Below are 10416 nucleotides of genomic sequence, written 5' to 3' on the forward strand. Positions count from 1 at the left end.
TTGATAAATTCGCAGGGCAGCCACAGCGCTGATGACAAGCTTCTGTCCGCATCTCCGCATGTGTGCGCGAGTGCGTGTCTATGTGTGTGCATGTGTGAGAGAGAATGGGAGAAAGAAAGCGTGATTTCCATACATAAAATATTATATATCTGTTCATTGTGTTTGGGCTCCCCCTGGACGAGCAAGCATAGGCACGTGCCTAGAATGCCTATGTGTAAATCCGGCCCTGTTTATATGAGTTAATTTAGAGGTAATGCACGTTTTTATAGACAGTTACTTCCTTGCGTTGACAATTTAATGTGCTGCATTATTTTGCTCATTGCGCCCTCCTGTGGCCTCGGGAGAAAAGACAAAAGTTTAACCTATTTAATCTGCATATAAAACATTAGAAATTATATATTTGTTTAATTTTTATTTTGTTTTTGACTGTTAAAACAAAAAAATATTTGTTGTTTGTCTCAATAAATTGAGTTAATTTAAAAATACAGTGGTTAAATGTAAACATTTTTTCTATTGCTCTTTGTTTTAAAAACGGTTATAAAAAGTCAATAATTATTGATGCCGAACGATATGAAACATTATACCGTTGATACATTTTTTAGCTATATCGCCCAGCCCTATGCGTTACATTACACGTCATATCCTAATGTCATGTGTCTTTACAGGATTTTTACGGAATGTGTGTGAACGCATGCACAGATTCCGGAAAATCACTGGCAGTGTGAATGAACCAGAATCATGATCCCGGGACAAATCACAGGACACATTATCTGTGTATTTTCCAGAATCTATGTGTAAAAGAGGCTCAAGAAAAAAAGAGAGAAAATCACTTGACTGAATTACTTTTGTAGTTTTAACAATAATTATTCTAGATTTAATTTATACAGTGAAGATTATGCAATGCTATTTTACATTTGATTATTTGGTTTCTGTACCAGAACACCTACAAACTTGAAAAAATGTAAATCATTGTTTAATTTGTATCTTTGTTCTATTTATTTATGCAATTTACACAATTTCAAACAGGGCCCACAGGTACAATCCGTTTTCAAACCCCAGCTACGGCCCTGGTAATGTGAATACCACTATTTTCAAATGAATAAGAATTCAATAAAGAATTCAAAATAATTCAATATTTGTGCTTTTAAATGCACACACAGTCTTGTGATTTGAATAAATTGATAGTCATGTAAGCCATGTAGCCTAATATAAAGTGGATTAAATATATAGGCCTACTATTCTATTCATTCCAAACTCGTATGATCTTTCGCTTTGATTGAGGTGAGATTGAGGATTAGATTGAGGCCATCAATCGAGCACATTCCGGCAAACATGTGTGTAACACAGACAGTGCATGGGTTTGGTACAACAGGAGGATTTACATTTGTGTGAACTACTACGAAAGTGTGAGTGCAGCATTTTGATTACCACTGACCAAGTTCTGCTTTTGAGCCGCTGATCATATCGTGCCACGCGCAGTGTGAGAGTGCTTGTGCTTCCCTCACGCGCTGTGAGCGCACCGCTGACGTCACCGCGGGAGTGTTCCATCGGGAGAAATTAACGGATATCAGCACAATTCTCTCTCAGCTCTCACGTAAGTTGTAACCACAAAACGCTCACGCTTTCGCCTTCAATACATATACAGCGTTGACGCGAAGCCGTCGCCGATAAATTGTAGTTCGGAATGTGGGGCTGGGCACAGTCGGCCAGTTTGTTGGCTGAGCTGTTAGCGAGCTAGTCGGTTGTAGCCTGTGTTGCTGATGACTTTAGCAGCCTAGGCGCGCTCTGCTCGCCGCGAGATCAGGTGCAGCAGATCCGCTCCTAATCACACACATCCAATATTCTGAATGTGCACTTTATGTATCATAAAAGTATAATATAAAATAAAATAAATAGTAGATAATATTGCATTATAGCAGACATTCGTATAAACATAACAGCAGTGTTAATGGGGGTGTTTGGAAATTCACCACTGTAGTACATTACAAACACTTTAAGTTTATTATTCTAGAAGACTGAAAAGAAACGTATGCATCTTAGAGAATAACTGAGTGAGTTTTTGCTTATGAATGCTAGATGTTGCTAATAAAATGAAGTAAACAAATTCAAGACCTTTGTCGATTTTGTTTTCGTAAGATGAAAGCATATCTTTCACATGGATAAATACGTAATTTAAAGGTTTTAACAAAGGAAAAACAATATTTAACAATATTACAATCATAAAATAAAGTCAAAATGTCTACAGAAGTATAACCAAAGAGTTGTCAATCCTGGAATATTTGAAAGGAATCAACCATCATCCACGTGATATTATATAATTATTTGTATCTCTATTAAATCAATATGACAAAATAGATTTGTTACCAGTTATATTAAAATGAATGATTAATTATTGTAGAAATAGTTTATCTTCCACGTAAGGGGTGCTTGATCATTTAAAAGATAATAAAATAATGAGATAGTAAAATGGGGATAATTTAAAAGATAATTTGTAAATAGTATAATCACAAATCAACCGGAATCGCAAGCCACCCACTCGCATGTAAATATCGTGCATGTATGCTGCTGATACAAGGTCCGATGCTGATGCTGTCGGCTGTTTGTGTATGACTTTGACAGGCATTTGAAGGGTTGGTCGTCCTTCCTTCCGCTCGAGCGGTTTGAGCGCAATGTTTCCGATGTTTTATCAGTCTTTGCTGGCGATCGTGTGCAGCGGAGCGTTACATCGACCATCTAATAGTATTAGCCTGGGTTGGGCGTAAACTGCCCATTTACTAGCTAGCCGGGCAGCTAACTCAGCTAGCGAACTCATCAACGGACCGTCCTGGAAAATGATCGGATTAATTCAGCCTTCAGCCACATCCGTTTGTCTCATAAAGTGAAATGGGTCTGTATTCATGTTTTAACCCTCCGTTTTACATGTCATCGTAATATCTTTCAGTGACAGCTCGAGTTGTAATTGTACAGCGAGAGAGTTAGCTTCATTCACTTAGCCAGTCTTGTGTTTGCCGGCTTTGACATGTCATTTTAATCTTGTTTTTGTTTTATGAGCATGTTTAGCATCAGATGGGCCGCATGTAGCCTAAACCAACCCATCGAGGTGGTTGTAAAACCGTAGTTAACAGTCATGTTTAATATGTAGACTAGCATTTGCGTGTTTTCTATATGCTTTCTGCGTGAAATTCTTACACGTGGTTGTTTGGCTGTAAAATGGTCCATTAGTTAAATATAAATTTCATATATTTTGATCGAGTTTTTGTCATTTTTAACACAGTAGCGTTGATATACATGATATTATGTACTGTTACTGGACAAGTATTTCTTCCACATTTGTTTGGAGAAAAGGTCTGACATTACTAGTTTAATTAATTATATGCTTTTTTATATACTTTTCAGCATGTGATGATAATTCTACATTTATGAGGGCCAAGCTGACTGAAGTGTCAAGAGGACAGCTTACCCAGCATTGAGGGCTGTTGTCTATTTTCAGTTCTGGATTTCCTGTTAGATTTATCCACAGTATCATATTTCTGTGTTGAGAAGAAGACTGAGCAGGATGACTGGAACTGAAGGTATGGAGAGTTTGTCATTCATCACATACATTTTTGATTTAGGAAGGACTTTGTAACTAGGGCTGCACAATTAATCGAATGCGATTGTCATGCGCATTTTGTTAGTAATGCCGGTTCTGTAATCAACAGGAACGAATGTTTTGCAAATTAATTTATATTGAACATACTGGCAGATAGATGGATGGAGAATTATAATGCCATTGTTGTTGGATATCCTGAGTGTCCTGAATGTCTTGACTGTAGTGGATTGTATTATTGCTCAAAGGCACACACACATACAGACAAGTAATGTGACCTTGGGAAGCTATGAGAACGGGACTGGGAGAGAGAGTGATGGAGAGAATAAGCTGACCCATTTCAGCCACAGAAATTACAGTGATTTTGAAGGCAAAGGGGTGTTACAATTCATTGTTTTCAAGATAGACTTATTACAAATCTGCAGATGTGCTGCATCCATCTTGAAATATGACTTAATTAATGAAGCCTCTATGATCAGTTTAAATGATAGAATTTGCCATTTTTTAAAGTTGCATATTGTATTTAAATATTTACATAGTTATTTTGATAAATTAGGTTACAGGGTGAAATAATAAGGATGTTTATCCAGCAGGGCCTCTAGGTTTTCATTGGCCCTGTGATAATGTTATAGCTAGAAATATTTCAGAAATATTTTGAATCTACACAATGTCACACAAATAAAGGTACTATTCTGCTGAATGTCTGTCTTATAGGCACAAGGCTGCAGGCTGAATTCTTCATGTATTAGTTCACAATTGTCAACTAATTTTCCAACAAGACAAGTAGTACTTTTTTAAAGGGATAGTTAACCTAAAAAAGAAAATTTGAAAATGTGTATTTAAATTTATCCCTATTAAAAGCACTGCTGCTATAACCATACACATGCAGGTAAATGTCTTTGGTCATTGTGTTGCATCTTGCACTGTTTTTCTTTTTTTTTTTAGCAACCGACCATGATTAGTGTGTTACAGTGTTCAAGATAATCTCATGTTAAAAAAAATAGTTCCTTTACTGAATCCAATTACTTGTACAATCAAACTGAATTTACAAAATTTGCTTTTGAATCAAATCCAACGAATCATATATCAAACTGAGTTCCTGTAGATCAGCTGCCTGGTAGAGTATGGCACTAGCAACAGCAAGGTCATGGATTGGATTTTATGGGAAACATAAAAATAAATACCATGCAATTCACTTTGGATAAAAGCATTTGCTAAATGCATAAATTTAAAAATATTATTCTCTGTCAACTAGGGATGTAACGATTCACGATTTTGATTTCACGATTCGATTCGATTCACGATTTTTTTTTTTTTTTACAAAATGAGATTTAAGACAAATTATAAATTAAATGTGTCCTTTTATCATTGCTTGGACAAACTACTGTACGTTTCTTTGTGAAATTGAAATATAACACTATAATAATATACTAATATAACACTTGTAAATTATTGCTCTTTTGTTGGTTTTGATTGCTTCTATTGTCCTCATTTGTTAGTCGCCTTGGATAAAAGCATTTGCTAAATAACAAAATTTAAATATAATGTAAATGTAAATAACAAACTAAATACAAATTTTAAAACAAGCCCCAAATCAAATAAATGAGTAACACACATAAAAGAAATCTCTTTATATAAACATACACAGGCTTTGTCTGTGTTCTTTCCATTTAAAATTAGAGGCAACCACTGCATTTTAATCACAATCCAAACAAAGATGCTGCATACATGCAACACGAGCAGTTTTTAATCTAAATTACATTGTATAATTTCGAAATTTGAAGCAAAAACAGAATGGTTTGACTTCAGTTTTGTGAAACTATGCATAAAAAATATCTGCATGAAAATATCTGCATGAAAATATCTGCATTCAGCAGAGCTGAATGAGATGCAGATTCACTCTCTGCCAGCGTTTCCTTGGTTTCCGTTGTAAACAAAGCAGAGCTGCACATATGAACTTTAATATGCAGGGCTCCAGACTGCGACCATTTTTTCTGCCTGTGCGACTCAATTTTGTGTGCGGTCGCACTGGCGCGACCACCGCGTTGGTCAACTCATAAGCCCTGCAATTTCTGTTGCATATGAGAAACATCAAAGGGCAAACTGAAAGCATAACGAAACAGCGCTTAGTATACTCGCCGCGTCAGCACGAGCGCAAAGCTGCGCGCGGCAAAAATGAGACGCTTAAAAATGTAATTGAAACTTACCTGCTTGAACTTGATCGGGGTGTTTTGTTAGTTTGATGCGTTTCATAACAAAACCCGCCCAATCGCGTTTCAAGGGGGTCTCCCATTAAAAATTGCGTTCTGAGGATAAAATACGCGCGTTTTGGCGGGGTTCCCCTGGTAAAATTCGCATTCCAGACATCCCTACTGTCAACATAAAGGGAAAAAAAACTACATGGCCAACTTTACCATGTTTAAGAGCTTTCTCACATTGTGCACGTTTAAATGTCACAAGCTTCAAATAACCATTCTCCTACACTTTCTTTATTTGTTTTAAACAGCAGACTTAATATTTATCAATTTCTGGTCATAATTTGGTGACAATGAATGAGCATATAAACGTCTCGGTTACGTATGGTAACCCTCGTTCCCTGAAGGAGGGAACGGAGACGTCACGTCGGATGACCGGCGAATTGGGATCTCGCTTAGAGAGACCAATCTACTTGCCATGCTGCTTATATTTATCACGCAGTAAAATGCCCCTTCCGCACCCAAACCCAGTCATCTGTGGATGAGAATCCATAACAAGGACTGGTTGGAGGTAGGACTGTCGCGATAATTAAATAACCGTCTAATCGCGATTATTTGATCTAACCGTGGTTGATTATTGTGCTTTTTATACGGCACAAGGGGGTTTCATACCTATACCTATATCATCTGAAGCCATTCCATATCTTAATGTGAGGGACAGAATTGTATTTACATTGTTAAATTTAAGTTTACAGAAATTGATCTTCCTTCTGCTGCAGCTGTCAGTCATTCTACGCTCAGCATTCAAACAGCATGTCACGTTCAGTTATGACAGTAAGCACAGTAAAACTCTCTCTCCAAGATGATATCCCATTATAATCAATACTTGTTGTGTAGATGAAGGTCTGGGGATTCACAAAAAATGACATCTTGCTGGAGTTCATTGCTCTCTTATTTCTCTTCTCTTTGTTTGTACCGCGTGGAGTGCAGTGCACTGTGACTTATCTTGCTTCAAGTGCACCATTCTGCACCCTGGATGTGCATAAGAGCTTTGTGCCGCTCTGTTTGAAGCATTTCACATTACAAAGTTTTGCACACAGAAAGATTATTAGAAGCCTTTCTTTTTCTTATTCTCTTATTATATCTTATTTTCATGAATGTATTTTGTAAGAATACAAATAGTTAACAGAATATACATGTTTAAATTGTATAATGTGTTAAATTGTATGTTTACATTTTAATGTACATTTACATTTAATGTTTAAATTAGGGGTCGACCGATATATCGGCCGATACTTGGTATTTTTCAAATATCGGCATCGGCCGATAAGTTTTTCTGTTTTCAACCGATGCGTTCGTGGCTGGACTTTTATTTTGATGGCGCTGAGAACGGCAGCGCCTGAACACACAGTGCTCACATGTAGAAAAAAAATTGCGCTGGTGTTGGATCGGTATTGGCCGATTCTTAGAATTTGGAATACTCTGTAATCTTACACTGCAAAATAATAACTACAAAAAGATTAAAAGATAACATCATAATTATTTACTGAACCATTAAATTAATCACAATTATATAATGAAAGCCATAAAAAACAGACAATTAATCGTGATAATCGCCAAAGCCCTAAAACAGACAATTAATCGCGATAACCGGGACTATTTTTAGACAATTAATCGTCAGTCAAATTTCATAATCGTGACAGCCCTAGTTGGAGGTTGTCCTGCTCCACTTGACAGATGATGAGTGAAAAGAGAGTTTTATAATGACAAGGACACTCATTTATACAACTTTATTCAACAGGAAGAATTGCTCGTTCTGCGAGTCATACGTCATTATTTCTACGTCATTGGACATGCGTTGTCCTCTAAGTTTTGGTTTTCAATCCGATCAAGTGTTTACATGCACTCTCAGTCGTGTAAGAAAAGGAGTAAACCACCCCTTTCAATCCGATCGAAATTTCATTCAGATCATGCTTAATCGGATTGAATAAGGTGTTTACATGAAGGCTTTTCAGTCCGATTGAGCCGTCAATCCGATTACTAACGGATTATTTGGTTGCATGTAATATGCACACAGGCCCATGTCACATATGCCACTATTGGCTTATGACCTTTTCTGCCATTATGAGATGAAGGAGAGTTAAATATCAACTCTAAACTACTAGAACAGTCTGGTGACAAGAATGTTGCTCGCACAAGTCTCTGAAGTTACCGTCATTACACTCATTTTTTTGGGCTGATAGAACTGGTGTGACAGCACCCCAGGGTGTTCTTGGGTGTGTGCAGGGTCTGTTAAACTGCTGTTGTGTTGAATATGATTGTGTTATTATAGAATAGCTGCACCAGGCATGTGCGTCACTCTGTCACTCGTCCGTTTAATTATGCATGTAGGACACAGACACATCGACACTCCTCTCCGGGTAAAGCTTCACAGACACGACTGTTCATTCACTGCGTGTGTCACCTTGCTGTCGTACCACTCCCACATCTGGAGGATACTGTTTCTGAACGAATTAAGGTCAGGGTTTGTTTACTGCTAAACTAGGTGTGGGTTTGTTTCCTGCTTAACTAGGTGTATGGCTTGCAGTCTGGATTGATAACGTGTTTCTTGTTTTCTGTTTGACCATGGATGGTTGATCTTGGTGTGATATGGATTTATGTTCGCAAGATGATTTTTGGCAGTGCCACCTGTTTGCAAAGGGTAAGAAAAATCATTTGTATATTTCCCAGAACACTCGAGATGAGGTGAGGTTGACATTCATGAAGTGCTGTAAACCACTGGTACAATGTGCAACAGTAGAATTTGGATACAAAATGTATTTTCATTGAGAAAGTTTTTATGCATGTAATTTCATCTTGGAGCTAATTGGTTTGGTTCATGACTTAGTACTCTTTATAGAGTGCAACAGTCAGGTTCTGGAAGTAAAAATGCCATTAATTTTCTCCATAGGAGAATTGATTTTGAACGATAACTTATAAACCTTTAAAGACAGGCCTACTTTGAGGTGGTTGTTAATCGATGGTATATGCTTTTGTTGAAGCAGTCATCTCTTATTATTTCAACTTATTTTATAAATGTATATATAAATGTGTAAACAAACAGATCCATATTTTGAAATCAACTTAAATATTTGAAACTTAAAAACAACTTTAAATCAATAGTTTTATATGTCGCCATCGTTTTTCATTTGAATATTTCATTCGCGATGCTTCAGAAGATTGTAGTTCTTTTCCTCATTAAAGGGATAGTTCACCCAAAAATGAAAATTAGCCCATGATTTACTCACCCTCAGGGCATCCTAGGCGTATCTGACATTCCTCTTTCAGACGAACACAATCGCAGTTATATTTAAAATTGTCCTGGCTCTTCCAAGCTGTATAATGGCAGTGAATGGTGCCCCTGTTTTTGAAGCCCAAAAATGTGCATCCATCCATCATAAAACTACTCCACACGGCTCCGGGGTGTTAATAAAGGCCTTCTGAAGTGAAACAATGCGTTAGTGTAAGAAAAATATCGATTTTTAAAAATGTATAAACTAATCTCCAGCGACGGAAGCTGGAGATTACAGTTTATACATTTTTAAAAAGCAAGCCTAGGATGCTCTGAGGGTGAGTAAATCATGGGCTAATTTTCATTTTTGGGTGAACTATCCCTTTAAAGCTAAATACACTTTTTGTTGTTTATTTTGTAATTTTGTTCCTTTTTGTACAATTTTCAAATACTTTTTTGCTTCAAATCAAAGTTTTTAATGTTGCAATTCACTTTGTAGCTGGACAGTTTGATTCTTGAGCCATATCGCTTTAACAAAGACTTTTTAAAAATCCCTATGGGAAAAACTAGGGATGCACAATATATCGGTCACCATATCGGTATCGGCCGATAAATGCTAATTTTTTCTGTTATCGGTATCAGCCCGATAAGAAAATTTGACCGAGAATTATCGGTATCGGCCAAAATTTTCATATCGGTGCATCCCTAGGAAAAACACTTCCAGAACCAAGGATGCTGAAAAAGTGCCTGGACACTGTTCCACGCTATTGAGAAATTTATTGGAATCCAAATGGAAAATGAAACAAAGGCTGATGAAGAACTGGACGGTAACTGTTGAAGTTATTATGGCGAGCTGTGGTAGTGCGAGTAAGAGGGTTCATGTGTGCTGAAGTAAGCTGAATAAAGAGGATTACAGCTGGCTGTTATTCTCTCTTTCTTAGGCCCATCTTAAGCCTGAGCTCCACCAACAGACTCAACACATCTCAATTCAACACACCTGAAGCTTTGTCTTTGTTTTATAAAGGTTAATTTTAGACTTTGTAATGTTTTTATGCAACGTTCGCCATGTTTGTTTGTCCATGGCAGTTTACAAAATTAGTGGGGCAAATTTGATCAAGAAAATAAAAAAAGTTATTTACTCCTGTAGTGCTGTCATCTAATGATATTATCAAAAATGTAATGTGGATGCGCCGATCCAATATTCATATCGGGTATCGGCTCCGATAGTGCCATTTTTCTCGGATTGGGTATCGGTCAGAGAGAGCTGATCCAAATCCGAGATTTTATTATTTTTATTTTTTTCCCGATTGTGCGAATTATTCTGTGTTACTTCTGAAGCCATACGATAGCTTAATGTGAGC

The 10416-nt window shown here is 37.0% G+C and overlaps 1 protein-coding gene across 5 annotated transcripts in view; it reads left to right on the plus strand.

The window, feature by feature from the left end:
• The first annotated feature begins 1518 nt into the window (after positions 1–1518).
• LOC107696833 (transmembrane and coiled-coil domains protein 1-like) overlaps positions 1519–10416 on the plus strand; it is a 21946-nt gene continuing 13048 nt past the window's right edge. For 3 of the 5 annotated variants that reach the window (XM_016497332.1, XM_016497337.1, XM_016497339.1), the window contains exons 1-2: positions 1519–1594; positions 3397–3572. The gene's annotated coding sequence lies outside the window, so the exon portion shown is untranslated. Of the gene's footprint in view, positions 1595–2583; positions 2888–3396; positions 3573–8455; positions 8486–10416 lie in introns of those variants that run through there. The other 2 variants (XM_016497333.1, XM_016497334.1) reach the window with 2 other exon arrangements.

Source organism: Sinocyclocheilus anshuiensis, unplaced genomic scaffold, assembly GCF_001515605.1.
Source record: "Sinocyclocheilus anshuiensis isolate Anshui unplaced genomic scaffold, SAMN03320099.WGS_v1.1 scaffold710, whole genome shotgun sequence".
Taxonomy (NCBI): domain Eukaryota; kingdom Metazoa; phylum Chordata; class Actinopteri; order Cypriniformes; family Cyprinidae; genus Sinocyclocheilus; species Sinocyclocheilus anshuiensis.